Here is a 14912-nt window from a genome sequence, read left to right as displayed (position 1 = left end):
AATAATCTATTAAGATACTTTCAAATATTTGTATTATAATGTTACTGGCATAGACTTACCATCAATGTCATCATCAGGTGATGAAGCAGTAGCAGTACGATAATCATTAGTATCCTCCTCTCTGCTACTGTCCTCCTCTGTGCCATTGTCCTCCTCTGTGCTATTGTCCTCCTCTGTGCTATTGTCCTCCTCTGTGCCATGCTCCTCTGCTGTGCCATTGTTCTCCTCTGTGCTATTGTCCTCCTCTGTGCCACGCTCCTCTGCTGTGCCATTGTTCTCCTCTGTGCTATTGTCCTCCTCTGTGCCATTATTCATTTCTTCTGTATTGGAAAGATTGCATGTTTCATGTGTATACAGGGTATGCAGTGCACATTATTTTTGGTGTATGGTCATCCAGCCAAGACTGTATATTGGTCAATATCTTACAAGCATGCAGATACTGCCTCAACAACGTCCACCACATGCATGATGAGCGATGACACTAGACTACAAAAACAACTACATTGAGGATGGAAGCTATAGTAATGAAGTCAGTAGAGCTGTGCCTTATACTCTTGAAATCTATATCTCAACCAGTTTATCTCGATAATGATGTGACAACATAGGACTGTTTTGTGAACACAATTTAACATATTGTCGACACAAAGCAACATTGTTAAGTCAGAAATTTTATCACTTCCCCAACTAGTTTTACACGTTTCCACAAGACTTAGTTTCCATCTGACTGTGATTGATTTACAATAGATTACAAATATCTCGATAAGCAAATTCGTTCTTATTTACTGAGATAATTATCTCTCAGCCCTATATAGAATGCCACCATCTTTCATTACCCATGTCAGTACAGGAGTATTGTACTGGGACTATAATACATATTCAAGGTGAGGCACACTAGCTAAGTGCACAGAAGCTATAAGATCACTGACAGTTACAAACTTTCTCAAATAGCTTTGGCCACACATGTCAATACGGATACTACTTAAATGAAAGAAAGACCAAAAAAGCTCATTCATCATGCAATTTTAATCTCATCAGTCAGTACACATGTAGCAACCTTAAAATACAAATAGTGTACATACCATCTTTCTTCCAAAAATATATCTTTTCTGTCAAACCATGAACACATAGTGGCCGCTGATAGCGCCCAGCACCTGGCACTTCTTCCTTTTCCATTTCATTATTTACAGCTATCAGTACCTCCAGAATATGCTCATCTCTCCTTTTGTATAGCTGTTTAACAAGTTTCTGGGTCCAAAAACCACCGTAGTCAAGGTTATAAGCAGGATGACCTTCTGTTGTAGCATAGACCACTAGTTCATTACTATCATTTGCACATTTGATCTGTTCATCACGGCGAGTTATTAAGCACCAAAGATGGGACCAGAAACGACACCACAGATTACGCAACTTTGCTAAACCAGTTAACGGGACACGACATGCATCAATGAGAAGAATTTTAGCTGCCTGTTTGTCATTCTCTTTTGGACGAAACATACGAAGCAACTCTTGCACATCCTTTATCCTTATAGTTTCTCCATCTTGCATGATGATATTTCCATTGCCTCCATGGCCTGAAAAGTATACAATAATTCTTGTGCAGGATGGAGGGTACATTGGATAAGCTGCTAGGTATTCACAAGTATCCATGAATTGTCCATAAGTTAAATCCTTCCCAGGAACAACTTTGTAATTTACCTCCTCAAAAAATTTATCTATTTCTCTTGCATCCTTGATAGTTTCCTTCAATGATTTTTGTTTACCATTGGCATATGTATTACAGACAATAAATACAATTCCTTCCCAATTTTGATTGGGTGCATCACTAGGTAGCCATTTAATACAATTAGCACCAGATCTGTAATTCTGTAATTGAATAAATACAAAATATTACTAAAGCATTAGCATCATTCATATATTGTTTCACCACTTTTATTCCTGGGAACTTCAATTCTGATTGCTTTTTTTGTCAACTTTGTTATGATATGCAAGACAAGTGTGGCTGTTCTATTAGAATGAATGGCTGTGAGTAGAATGTATGGTTGTGACTAATTTATTAGAGCATTTTGACGTGAACATATTCTAAGAAATCATAATTTTGAGGTAAAGTGCTGGAAGGAATTTTACACTTGTGTAGGAAGCATGGTTCCTACACGTGTAGTGCTTTATTGAGAATTTTTGCAGAATTTTGTAGGAAATATTCCCACACAGTTGAATTTTGTAAGAAAGATTCCTACACTTGGCACAAAGTGTAAGACTCTTCTTGCAGTGTAGGAATAATTCTTACAAGTGTAGGAATTGTTCCTACAAGTGTAGGAATAATTCCTACACTTGTGTGAATTATTCCTACACATTATGTCACGTGTAGGAATCTTTCTTACAAAACTCAACAGTGCAGGAATATTTCCTACAAAATTTCTTAATGCTGCCCTACACGTGTAGGAACTAGTGTTGTTCCAGTTCTCAGTACTGGAACTAAAATAATTCCAGTTTCTTCCCTTTTTATTCCAGTTCCAGAACTAGAACTGGAACAATAATTTTGCTTTTCTTAAGACTGGAACTAGAACTATAATTTTACTTTCTTCAAGACTGGAACTAGAACTAGAACTATAAAGAAATTTTATCAAGCACTGGAACTAATACTGCATGGAACTGGAATTGGTCATAACCATACAGCTTTTGCCAATGAGATTTTATGTTCTTATAAGACCAGAATTTATCTGCAGACAAAAGCACTTAAACCCAGGCCCGTAGCCAGGAATTTTGAAAGGGGGGTTCTTTTTGACCAAAAGTGGACCTTTACTTGCACGATGATTAATAAAGGTACTGAGACTGGGTGTGCGAAGCACACCCAATCTATGGGGGTCTGGGGGCATGCCCCCCCCAGAAAAGTTTTTGAAAACAGATACTAAAAGGTTGAATTTAGTGGCATTTCAGTCAATAAAAATAACAATTTTTTTAGGTAAGCTGAAGACCAGCTGTATGAATGATATCTGGAAAAATATCTCTACTGCTACTGTAATTATACCATCTGCACATGTATGTGTCTAAATATAATATATTGGAATGTCACAATGAATAAGAATGGGAAAGATTGAGCACCCTGCCATGATCAACAGGGGCAGTGTAGCAGAACAAAGGGTGTCTTAAACAATGAAATTTACACATTGCATGGAGTTGAAGCATGGATGCTATTCGTGAACTCTGCATGGAGGGGCTTGTCCACCAAAATCTTATATTTTAATGAAAGCTCGGTTTAGACAATCTACATGTAAATTAAGTAGCTTTTAAAAGAAAATGTAATTGTGACTGTTCTATTAGAGTGATTGTTCTATTAGAGTGGTTGACTGCTCTATTAGAGTATCTCGATCTTGCATTGCATTTAATGCAAGCACTGAATGAGTTACTCGGAGCACTTATTTTAGCCTCTTATTATAGTGGTATCTAGTAAACTGTAGCTAATGGACTTTTGCTCCTGAAAATTTGGACTTGTATACTAAAATTGTGGACCTTTTTGCTAAAATTGTGGACCTTTTACTGAAATTGTGGACCTTTTTTCCAAGAGGGCGGTTCTTCAGAACCCCCCGAACCCCCCCTGGCTACGGGCCTGAAACCCCAGTGCGTGGGAGTATCAAAGCGCCGCGCTGGGTTATAACTACCATACAGCTAGACAGAGCGGCGCTGCTACTGTACGATATATTAGTTATCACCCAGTGATAACTAACTTATCACCCTGTTGCGGAGCCACTCAGTCTCTTTCGTGACATCATAATAACCGCGAATGGCATTGTTTACCGATGGAACAAAGAGCCAAATAAGGAAATATTGATACAAAACACACCAATACAGCACTTAAAACTACCTAAATCTTACAAGAAAACTGTGAATCCTCTACACAATAACACTACAAGTTACCAATACGATAGTTTAACAAATGTCAAGAACAGTACGTGACGATTTTCGCTCCAGCAATTACTCCCAACGGTCACTATGGTGAAGAACTAACTTCCTCTAGCTTCATCGTTCTATCTTGGACTATGGTCACAGTAGCCACTTGTTGGTCTTGATTTTTCTCTTGCACACCACGCGACACCACTATACCAATTTCTGACGAAGGCGAATCGTACCTGGAACCGCTACTTCATAACACCGCCCTTCGCTACAGTTTGTAGGCAGTATGTAAGGTCTCTCTTGTGGCTACGAAGTAGAATCTCCACACAATTCGGACGAAATCTTGAGCACAGTGACAGGAACTCAAACCGGAACTTAATTTACTATCCGTAAACTTCTGCGCACTCCCGCGCACTGGGATATAAAACAGTTATATCCCGTATACTCGGATGATATCATTGTTATTACACTCGTCCTCGGCTCCGCCTCGGACTCGTGTAATAACAATGATATCACCCTCGTACCGGGATATAACTATAACTTAATGTAGTATATAACATCAGAAAAGATGTATGTATTACAACCATGTATACATCAATGTGCTAAAAACTGCTTGAAACAACTGATTAGCTATAATATCAGAACAGAATGCAAAATGCTGGCTCAGTCACATGTTATGTCTGGTTCAGTGTTTGATAATTACATGTAGCTACAAGTCTTTTAGTACCACCCTATAGAGTGTTAGAGGTATAGTTGTTAGTGTAATAATGCTGATAACTACTATACAGTATTGGCTACATACTATACAGTATTAGCTACATATATGAAACAAGTAAACCTGTAGCATATTAGCTTATATAACTTAATAGTGAGTCTCCATATTTCATTATGGGCTTTTGGTAATACTTAAGTTAAAATAAGTGTTGTTCTAGAATATCAAGTAAATGTCATGGCTCCTGAACTGGAACTAGAACTGTAATTCTAAAAATTATGGTTCCAGAACTGGAACTAGAACCGTAATTCTAAAGATTATGGTTCCAGAACTGGAACTGTAATTCTAAAGGTTATGGTTCCAGAACTAGAACTAGAACTGTAATTTTAAAGATTATGGTTCCAAAACTGGAACTAGAACTGTAATAACTAGCTGATACTGGAACAACACTAGTAGGAACCATGCTTCTTACACGAGGGTAAAATTTGGTACATCACAGAAAATTTGCTGTGTTTTTGAGAAAAAAATGCCACAACTTAAAGTTTTGGTTTCTTATTTAGTTTGGAATATGTTCGTTGTTAATTAAGGGATATGGCTGCCTGTCTTGTTTAACTTTAGCTAATTACAACTAGACCATTAAGAGGCATAGCTACCATATTCTGACTGTTAAAAGGTGTAATCACTGTACAATCATTTTAAAAGTAGCTACAACTTCACAACAGTAAGGAAAGTGTTGGTACAGAAAACTTCTACCACAACCATGAAATTGAAAATAAAGGAAAGGCAAAGGGCAGAAGGTAGATACTTGTCAGAACCAGAAAAACACATGCTGGAGTACAATGGTGGCCTTCATTAATTTTAGAATGTGGTTGGTCAGGCAGGCAGGCAGACTAAAATTTGGGTTTGGGCTAATATTTAAATTAAATATTCAGCCTTCTGTAAATGTTTTTAGCTGAATTTTAGTGATAGATGCACTAAGACCCTCCCATAAAAGTGCTATTCATCACGCGTGATATTTCTATACTGACAGCATGCCGTCAAAGCTACAATATGCTGGAATTGGCAAAATAATATAGCATCAAACAGTATGGTAGTACAGTTTAATAGGGTTCCGCCCTAAAGTGATGAGTGCTGCTAAAAATGCCCCATCTAAAAAACCATTGTAGAAATATCATCAATCAAAAATAACCTTTACAGAATAAATAGTCTTACCCCAAATTAAAATAAGAAAACACTCACAGGAGGCCAGATATACAATTCATCAAAATCCGTATTTTGGTCTGCCTACCGCACTGCATTACTACCCCGCTGAACACAGTCGCAAAGTGTGTTCAGTGGAGGCCAAATGAAGTAGCACATGAGCACCATTTTCTGCAACAACACCAAACTCATTAGTTGGATGTGCCTTTTGTGGTTCCGACAATTGCCTGCCTTCTGTGCTTTGCCATTCCTTTAATCTTTTATTAAATGGCGTCTTCATGCCAGCAAGGTATTACAGATGGACATTGCTGAATACTCCTAGCCGCTGTGTGTGTGGCTCAACTTTTACTACTGATTATGCAATGATATGCCATCCTGGTGGTGTGACTTTTGTCCATCATAATGATGTGTTGTCAAATGTTTGTAATGATGTTGCTATTGAGCCACCTCTTCAATCTCTCAGTGGAGAAGTACTTACTAACCAACTAGATGACACCAGAGCTGACATTCATCATTCATGTCCATGGATTTTGGGGGTGGCAGCAAACTGTCTTTTTTGATATAATCCAAAAGCACAGAGCTACCACAATGTATCGACACCATCTGTGTATAGATGGCACAAGATGCAGAAGAAGAGGGAGTATGTGAGGTGGGGTTAGCTTATTTTACTCCATTAGTATTTATAACAACTGGGGGCATGGGAAAAGAAGCAATCACTTTTATTGCTGGTTTGCTGAGTTTCTCAGTGCTTTATCCTATAGCAGCACTTTGGAGTGGCTTCACTGCACCCTATCTTTTCCTATATTGAGGTCAGCGACCAGTGGAATATCTTACAGGTCATCAGATGCTTCCTCAGAAATGGGCTACGGACACTTGGTTGTCCCTTTTTTTAGAAAGTGTATATGTTGATATTGTACGTAACATTCAAAACTAATGTACATGTACTATTAATATATACAAGTATAAGAAAAAATTAGGAATTTTATAAGCTTGATTAGGGATCATAGAAAAAAGTAGGGAAACAAGGGAGGTTGCCTGCACCTGCAGATACACTAGTGGACATTTAATCCCTAGTTCAGTCATGGGTATAATAGCTAGACTAAATTAGGGATTAAATGTCCACTAGTATATCTGTAGGTGTAGGTGACCTCCCTTGTTCCCTACTTTTTTCTATGATCCCTAATTTAGCTTAAAATTCCTAATTTTTCCTTATACTTGTTTGTTTACTTTTTTGTAACATTACTATGACTGGTGAACCCATGCATACCACATCAAAAAAATTAGAGCACCAGAGTCAATGTTTTTGCCTGAACACACCTTCAACTATCTATCGTAGTGTATAGTAGGGACCACAAAGGAGTAGGCGTGGCCCACGAAATAGCATCACCCAAAAAACAGCCTCAATTTTCCCAGGTGGTGATGAGGCAGTATTGGTTAAGTAAAACTAAGCCCAAACAAGCTTTCAGATTGACTCGAAACACTTTCAACAAGTTGCTATGGAATTTTAAACATTTTTATTCAACGGAATTTTCAACTGACTGACTGACTGCTTGATGCCTTCAGACAAGCATAACTCGATAACGGCTAAGGCTACGGGCTTGATTTTTTCACTGTTCGACGTCACTTCAGCCTGAGAGGTACCTTTTGGCATACCGCAGTACATACAATGCATTCTTCATGGACTTACCAGTGTCCTCCTTTGTGTCCCATTCATCTTTGCTGACAGCAAAAAGTGTCAATTTGGTGGTAGCACGTGATGGCTTCCCTTCGTAGCGAAAATCGTCCATATTTTTCATAGTGGCTACTTCGATTGCAGAGGTGTTTTAAAGCAGTTTTTGATTCGTACTGCTGTGTAACGGGTTGAACATAGCCAACAACGAAGCGTAATGGATACTTCACCTTTCAGACGATATAGTTGGGGCGCGCGGTGCCATTTCAAATGCAGAATGCATCACCAATCATAATACAATTATTTTATAAAAAAGTTAATAAACAAGTATTTCAAAAAATTTGGAATTTATAACTAGAGTAGGGACCATAGCACATCGATAAAAAGTACTGAAACAAGCTGGAGTAGTGCACGATATTAAATCACAGTAAAACAATAAGAAGTGTTATATCCCTACTGCGCATTTCCATTATGGTATCTTGGAGCACAGTAGGGATATAACACTTCTTATTGTTTTACTGTGATTTAATATCGTGCACTACTCCAGCTTGTTTCAGTACTTTTTATCTATGTGCTATAGTCCCTACTCTAGTTATAAATTCCAAATTTTTTGAAATACTTTTAATTACTACCTCGAAAGTGAATGGCTATTACGCTTCACTTTCAGCTATGTTCATCCTGTTACACAGTACTACAAATGAAGAACAATAGGAGAAGCACCTCTGCAATCAATCCAGTCACCACAAAAAATACGGACAAATTGTGTGACCCAACTACCAATACAGACGTGTAAGTAGCCATTATGCTTCACTTTAAGCTATGTTCAGCCTGTTTCACTGTGTTACAAATGAACAACAGTAGGAGAAGCGCCTCTGCAGTCACCATGGAAAATACGGATGATTCTCATAGGGAAGTATAGCTACCGCAAATCGATACCTTGAACTGTCAGCAAAAGAATGAGACACAAAGCTAACTTAGGTAAGTCCATGATGTGTGCATTGTATGTACTGTGGTATGGCCAAAAGGCACATCTCTGGATGAAGTGATGTCGAATAGTGAAAGAATTAAACCCATAGCTTTAGCTATTATCGAGTTACGCTTTTCTGAAAGTATTAGTCAATCGGTCGGTCGGTCGGTCGGTCAGTCAGTCAGTAGTCTGGGAAAACCGAGCTTATTGCCTATTTAAAAGTATCGAGAAATACCGGTTTTAAGTCTGTAGCTTGCCAATGGTGTACCAAATTTTCACACGTTTTACACCAATTTCTTATCTTCCAGAGCATCCACTGTACAAGTAGCTAACAGCTAAGTTTCCCACCATTTTAGGTAGTTTTTAAACTGAGGTGTGACTATACCAGGCGAGCTCCAAATGGGGTGGGAGGCAGGGGCTTGGAAGGATGTTCAAAAAATTGAAGTGGAAGGTGTAGGGATGAATTAGGCCAAGCTATGGGCCATTCAGGTCTCAAAACTGAAAGGAAATTTACAGCACAGGTCTTTATTCAACACCACGGAGCTGTACAGCCACATACACCCATGACCACAGCTCCATTAGGCCCCACACCACATGTACAGATTTCCAGTGGGCTTGGGAAAAGCAGCCAGCAAAAGCAGACCACTAAAGTCTAGCTGATTTTGATTGTGAAATTTGATAGTTTATTCATGGAGCTTTGTGTTCTTGGTGAAAAATTGAATCTGCTGATCATGACATGTGCAATAAAACTGCTTTTTCCAGATCCAGTTATAAAATAAATTCAGTGGTCAGTCTTGTATTGGCTTGGATGATTAATCGTCCACGGGCTCTTAGCCTGCAATTGGCATGTCAGTTGTATCACGTGCCCTCGTAATTTGTCTGATATGTACACCCACGCCCTCCGGCTTGTGGCCCTCAAGCTTGGGTGTACATATCAGGCAAATCACTTGGGCCCATGATACAACTATTATATAATTCCTCGTTTGTCATATTCAAAATAGCACTAAGATTAGCTCTATGTTATACAATACGTAAACAGAGTGAAAAACAAGTGATCCACAAAAATAAAATGGCGAAAATACTGAAATTTGTTAATCTGCAAAAATCATATACCTAAAAAATTTGTATGTATTTGGTAGTGCAGTATACTTTTCATGAGTATAGCAAGTACAGTAATGCTATACATTCCAAGCATGCAGTTGCTAGAGAACACAAGTAATGCAACATGGTGTGTTTGGGATTTCCACATCTCTAGTTGTTATGACCAGATTGTGGTGTAGTGTCATCTCCATCTCTCAGTCGGAAAATCTGTCTGTCTGTCTATTTACTCTGTTGAAACAGCATTCGTAGTTCAACTTTTATCTATAGCAGTAACAACAGTGAAGTCATGAATAGACAAAGATTCATGCTGAATATGTGCTTGTAGTGACTATATCAAGCAGGTCCCAAAACATATAGCTAAAGCACTGACCTCATTAATAAGACCACCTTATTATAGTGACCATGTTAAGTAGGTCTCAAACATAGCTAAGGTGTACCTCATCCATCTCATTAAATAGTAATCAAACTACCAAATAGTGGTGATTCTAGAGCTGACACAGAGTGGGGGAAGGGGCAAAGTTAGGCCACCAATTGTAGATTCCTTGTTTCCTCTCACCTGCCCACACGGTAATTTTAGAGCCGCATGCAAATTTATTATTGCATTTGATAGTCACGTGACCTAAACATTAATACTGGCAAGGAGTTCAGTTGTGTGGTCCTGTGTCATTGGGATGAAGACTAGTGTCATGGTGTATTATTGTCATGGTGTATTATTAGATAGGTGGACTCTGATGTGAGTTTCTGATGTTATTTAGTGCATGAAATCCGGCCTAATACTAGCACTGTGTGAATCTCTTCAAGTAGCCATTGGTAAACTTGAGATGTGCACATTAATTAACACAAGTCCCATTCTCAATCTATTATTAATGTGTGAAACATTCGGAAATTCATACTGTTGAAGTTGATAGTACAGAGTCAGGCTAGTAAGTACAGTACTAGCATGTGTCACCACAAGCATGACAAACCCAGCAGCTCCATACGTAAATGCCTTTCTGGCTGCTCAGGAAACACTGCAATACTTCAAATCTAACGTTTGCATCTTGTTGAATCCCAGTAAAATCTTTCAAATTACAACTGACCTTGAATCTAGCTCTCTTGAATCTGAGCCGGAGAAAAAAGCACTCAGGAGTTAATGGGCTCCTTGATATTAAATAATAGATTTTAACAAATAATAATTATAATAAATAATAGCCGCCTGCCCGCATGGCATTTTTTGTCTGAATAGGATGGGAAACAAGGAATTTACGTTGTTGGCCTTAAATTTTTTGTTCCATTCTACAATGTGTACATGAGGTATCCAGTCCAGCTTGCATTGCCAAGATGCTGATGCTCCCATTACTGTGCAGATCACAGAAGCCCACATTTGGGATTCTTAAAATCAATTAGGCTAGTTTATTGTTTTTCTTGGTGAGTAATGGGATTTTGCTTTTTGTTGATTAGGTTGATTGCCTAATGTATAAAAAATTAATTTAAAAAAACATTACAAGTTATTGCCCAGACAATAATATAAGGCCATGTCAACTTGATTAGTTGATTCGCTGCCCAACCGACCCATTTTTTCATAGATCAGAAATTTTTTTAAAAATTTCATGAGTAGAACTTCCAATGCTTGAAAGTTCCAACCTACAGTTGTAACTTTCAAGCAACGTGGTCAAGTTATGGGCACTAACAAAAGGCCTGTTTTAGCCCGGTAATTCAGTATAGGCATTCCGATCCGGCCTTGAATAACAATAAGGCCAGGCAAACTTGATTAATTGTTTCTCATCCCCACCCGCATCCCTTTTACCCCACTGCCTCTAATTTCATTATCACTGTTATCAATCATGTGCACATGTATTTTGATGCTAAGAAGGCTGGCTATCATTTTACAGCACAGCAAATGTCACTTGCACCTCAGAAACAGTGGTAAAACGTAAGTACTAGTTCTTAAAAGGCTTAGCTAACCTTTATCATAACCGGGATAGTAACAGACAGCCAATTTGTAGTATTTTCTTCTTATATTATTACTGAGCTATATCAAGTCTACCAGTAGGGTACTGGAGGGTTCAGTTGCACAGAAGGCTTGAATAAATAATTTTAAAAATGACCTCTGCATGGAAATCCGAATTTGTGTGGATGAGAAACAAGTAATCAAGTTTGCCTGGCCTTATTGTTATTCAAGGCCGGAATGCCTATACTGAATTACCGTCTAAAGCAGGCCTTTTGTTAGCTAGTGCCCATAACCTGCAGGCTGACCACATTGCTTGAAAGTTACAACTGTTACAATGACTGACCATCTAATTGAATTTGGTTTTAAACTCCTATATTCGGCATAGCCGTTCTTCCATATAGGAGGAGTATACACAGTACATACATACATATACATAATATACATACGCAGCACTTACGTACATACATACATACATACATACATACATACATACATACACATATACATGTATAGTATAATATGTTACATAATAATTATTACAAAAAAAAAAAAACAAAAAAAAAACTACTGTTTACCAACACTATTTTCTCAAAACCTAGTAGGTCCGCTAATGGCGCTATGGCTGTGGGGCGTTTCGCCCTCGGTTTCGCCCCCTTAGTTGTGTTTTATTATTTTTGTACACCCTTTATCCTGATTTCTGTTGACTCTTTTATTTACTGATATACCGACCCTACACTCTCTCCTGTGAAAGAACTAATCGAGTTGAAATGCAATACAGTTCCAGTTATTTCCAAAGTATGGCTTCACTGGGCGTACGCACCTTTCTTTTTTTCTCTCGTTTTTTCCAAACTGTGACGCCGCCCATCGGTATCAAGACAATAGTTGCCACAATGAACGTCCATCCGAGCGTCCATCCGAGCGTCCAAACCCAAGGCCACTCCATTATTTGAATTAGTCTGTAAGTTAATTATGTAATGAATGAGGAACTGTGGCTATTAAAAGCTCCACCCTTCGCATTGAATAATCTTGTTCCACCGCATATTGGAGCGATCACGTTTTATTCACTCAGAATGAAAATACTAGGATGGCGCGCTGTTTTGATATAAAGTCATGAAATAGATGTTTGGAGCTTTAATGTGAAGAGAAGGTCTTTGTAAAGAGCTCGAGGGTGGTCTTTATTGACCATGAAGTAGTCTGTATGCCTTAGCAATCTTTGAAATCTAATTACAACGTGGCCCTTGTACAGAGGTGGTCTTTATAAGAAAGTGGTCTTTAAGAGGTCCGGTGGCCACTTATCAAGAAAGGGTTTTACTCTAGGGTACATTTATATAATGATTTGACCATTTCTGGTTTTCATTTTCACTGTTTCCAGTTGCCCAAAAATACTGTAGCTACCAAAAGTCGAAATGATGACTCATAGTATTAAATGGAAGAAGAAATTATAGCTAGTCTACACCATATAGATTATAGAAAATCTATGTCTACACTGAGTGAAGAGATGGCCCAGCTCAGTGCAACTCAACACTACCAGGTATTCCCTGAATTAAGAAGAGAGCGAAAACAACCCATCATTTTTTACAAGACTGTTACAACACCGCAAGATTCAAAGCAGTTACAGGAAGACTTACATAAAATATGTGAATGGACTCACAAATGGCAAATGAAAATAAATGTTGAGAAATGTGCTGTGCTGAGGTGTACTCGTTCCCTGAACCCCATACAATATACGTATACCTTATCAGGTCGTAATGTTGATATAAAGAAGTGCCATACATACTTAGGTGTAGCGATTGATAACACTATGTCATGGTCATCACATATACAAACAGTAAGTAACAGAGCAACCAAAGTGCTAAATTTTATTAAACGAAACCTAAACAACTGCCCATCTGATACTAAAAGAACAGCGTATTTAACATTGGTTCGACCAATTATGGAATATGCCGCCCCATGCAGTTTGCATGGAATCCGTATTATAACACTGACATTTATAAGTTAGAAAAGGTGCAAAGAAGAGCTGCTCGATGGATTTTATCAGATTACTCCAGAAATAGTGTTATGTCATTATTGTCCTCTCTTAGTATACCTACATTACAACAACGCCGTCAGTCATCAAGATTAACACTATTCTATAAAATAATTAATAATACACTACCGATCTCCATCCCCTCACATTATCAAAGAACTCAATTTTGTACCAGGCAACATCACCCCAATCATTTCATTCTGCCACAAGCAACCCTCAACATCTATAAATATAGTTATTATTATCCTAGAACTGTTAAAGACTGGAATGAGTTGCCAATTAATATAATAGAATCAAGAAACTTGGATGAATTTATTTACATACTTCACCTTCACTACTGTAATTAATTATCAAATTGCATGTATGTATGTATTTGATTGTACCATTTGGGGTTTTCACCCCCTGGGCAAACCAGCTGAGCTGACTGCCCAGTACCTAATCTTAAATCATAAATAATGCATTGAGATGTTTAAAACACACACTATAGCTAGTTAAGTAGCAGCTGAGTTACGATCTTCATCAGCCAGGGTGCAATGAACAAGGTCACCATTTGGGTCCTTTTCTTGCTAGTCCATCTTCTCAATCTTGTAGCTAGCTACAGTTAGCTAAACCTTGATGGTGGCACATTAGTTGGTAAATGATCTTCTTTACTATTCTGGCTTTTGTCTGTCTTAGCTAGCTAGCTAGCTACTACTCAAGGATGAGGTTTTGCGGAATCTTTCACATGATGCTGTGTGAGCATAACTGTTCATCGAACACTATACCAAAATTAATGCTTAGACAAATAGTCTCTGATAGTCAACTCATTGTTTGGTCGAATAGCAAACATGTGAGTGTGGGTTAAATCTTTTACATAGCGACCATATTTGTCAATTATCTGCACATGTACATCGTTCTTGTTCAATGGTGGAATAGTTGCAAATGATTGGGATCATTGAGACTTGTTTCAAAATAGTCTCTTTCCATTGCTCTTCCCTTATAAAATTATAGGTGTCTGTATGAAAGTGTGTAAACACCTGAATAACACTCCCTGTAAAACTTTCTCTCTTGACTCTCAAGTGTTCACTCTGATTTGGTACAAGTAGGCCATCTTTATCTTTTAGTGTAACAGTCAGTTTCACTGGACCATATTTGCTCATTGCAGCTGGATCCTTCACACTACAGTTAGGAACATGAGGTAAGGTAGACACACTACAAACACATGTCAACTGACTGACATAGTCATCAGGATTACTAGTGAATAATATAAAATCATCTGCTCCACACACTGGTTCAAGGTTAGTTCATTCTACTTGACTTGTCAACTCCATTACTCTATTGCTAATGTATTTGCTGTAGGTAAACAAGTGTGCTAAAGCATCAAGCATAATATATAGGAGAATAAGGTATGTATAGCTAATAGTTATTGCTTGTGAAAAT

The sequence above is a fragment of the Dysidea avara genome, chromosome 5 (assembly GCF_963678975.1).
Source record: "Dysidea avara chromosome 5, odDysAvar1.4, whole genome shotgun sequence".
NCBI classification, from domain to species: Eukaryota; Metazoa; Porifera; class Demospongiae; order Dictyoceratida; family Dysideidae; genus Dysidea; species Dysidea avara.
The sequence above is the reverse complement of the archived record's forward strand: the minus strand, read 5'-3'. Positions refer to the sequence as shown.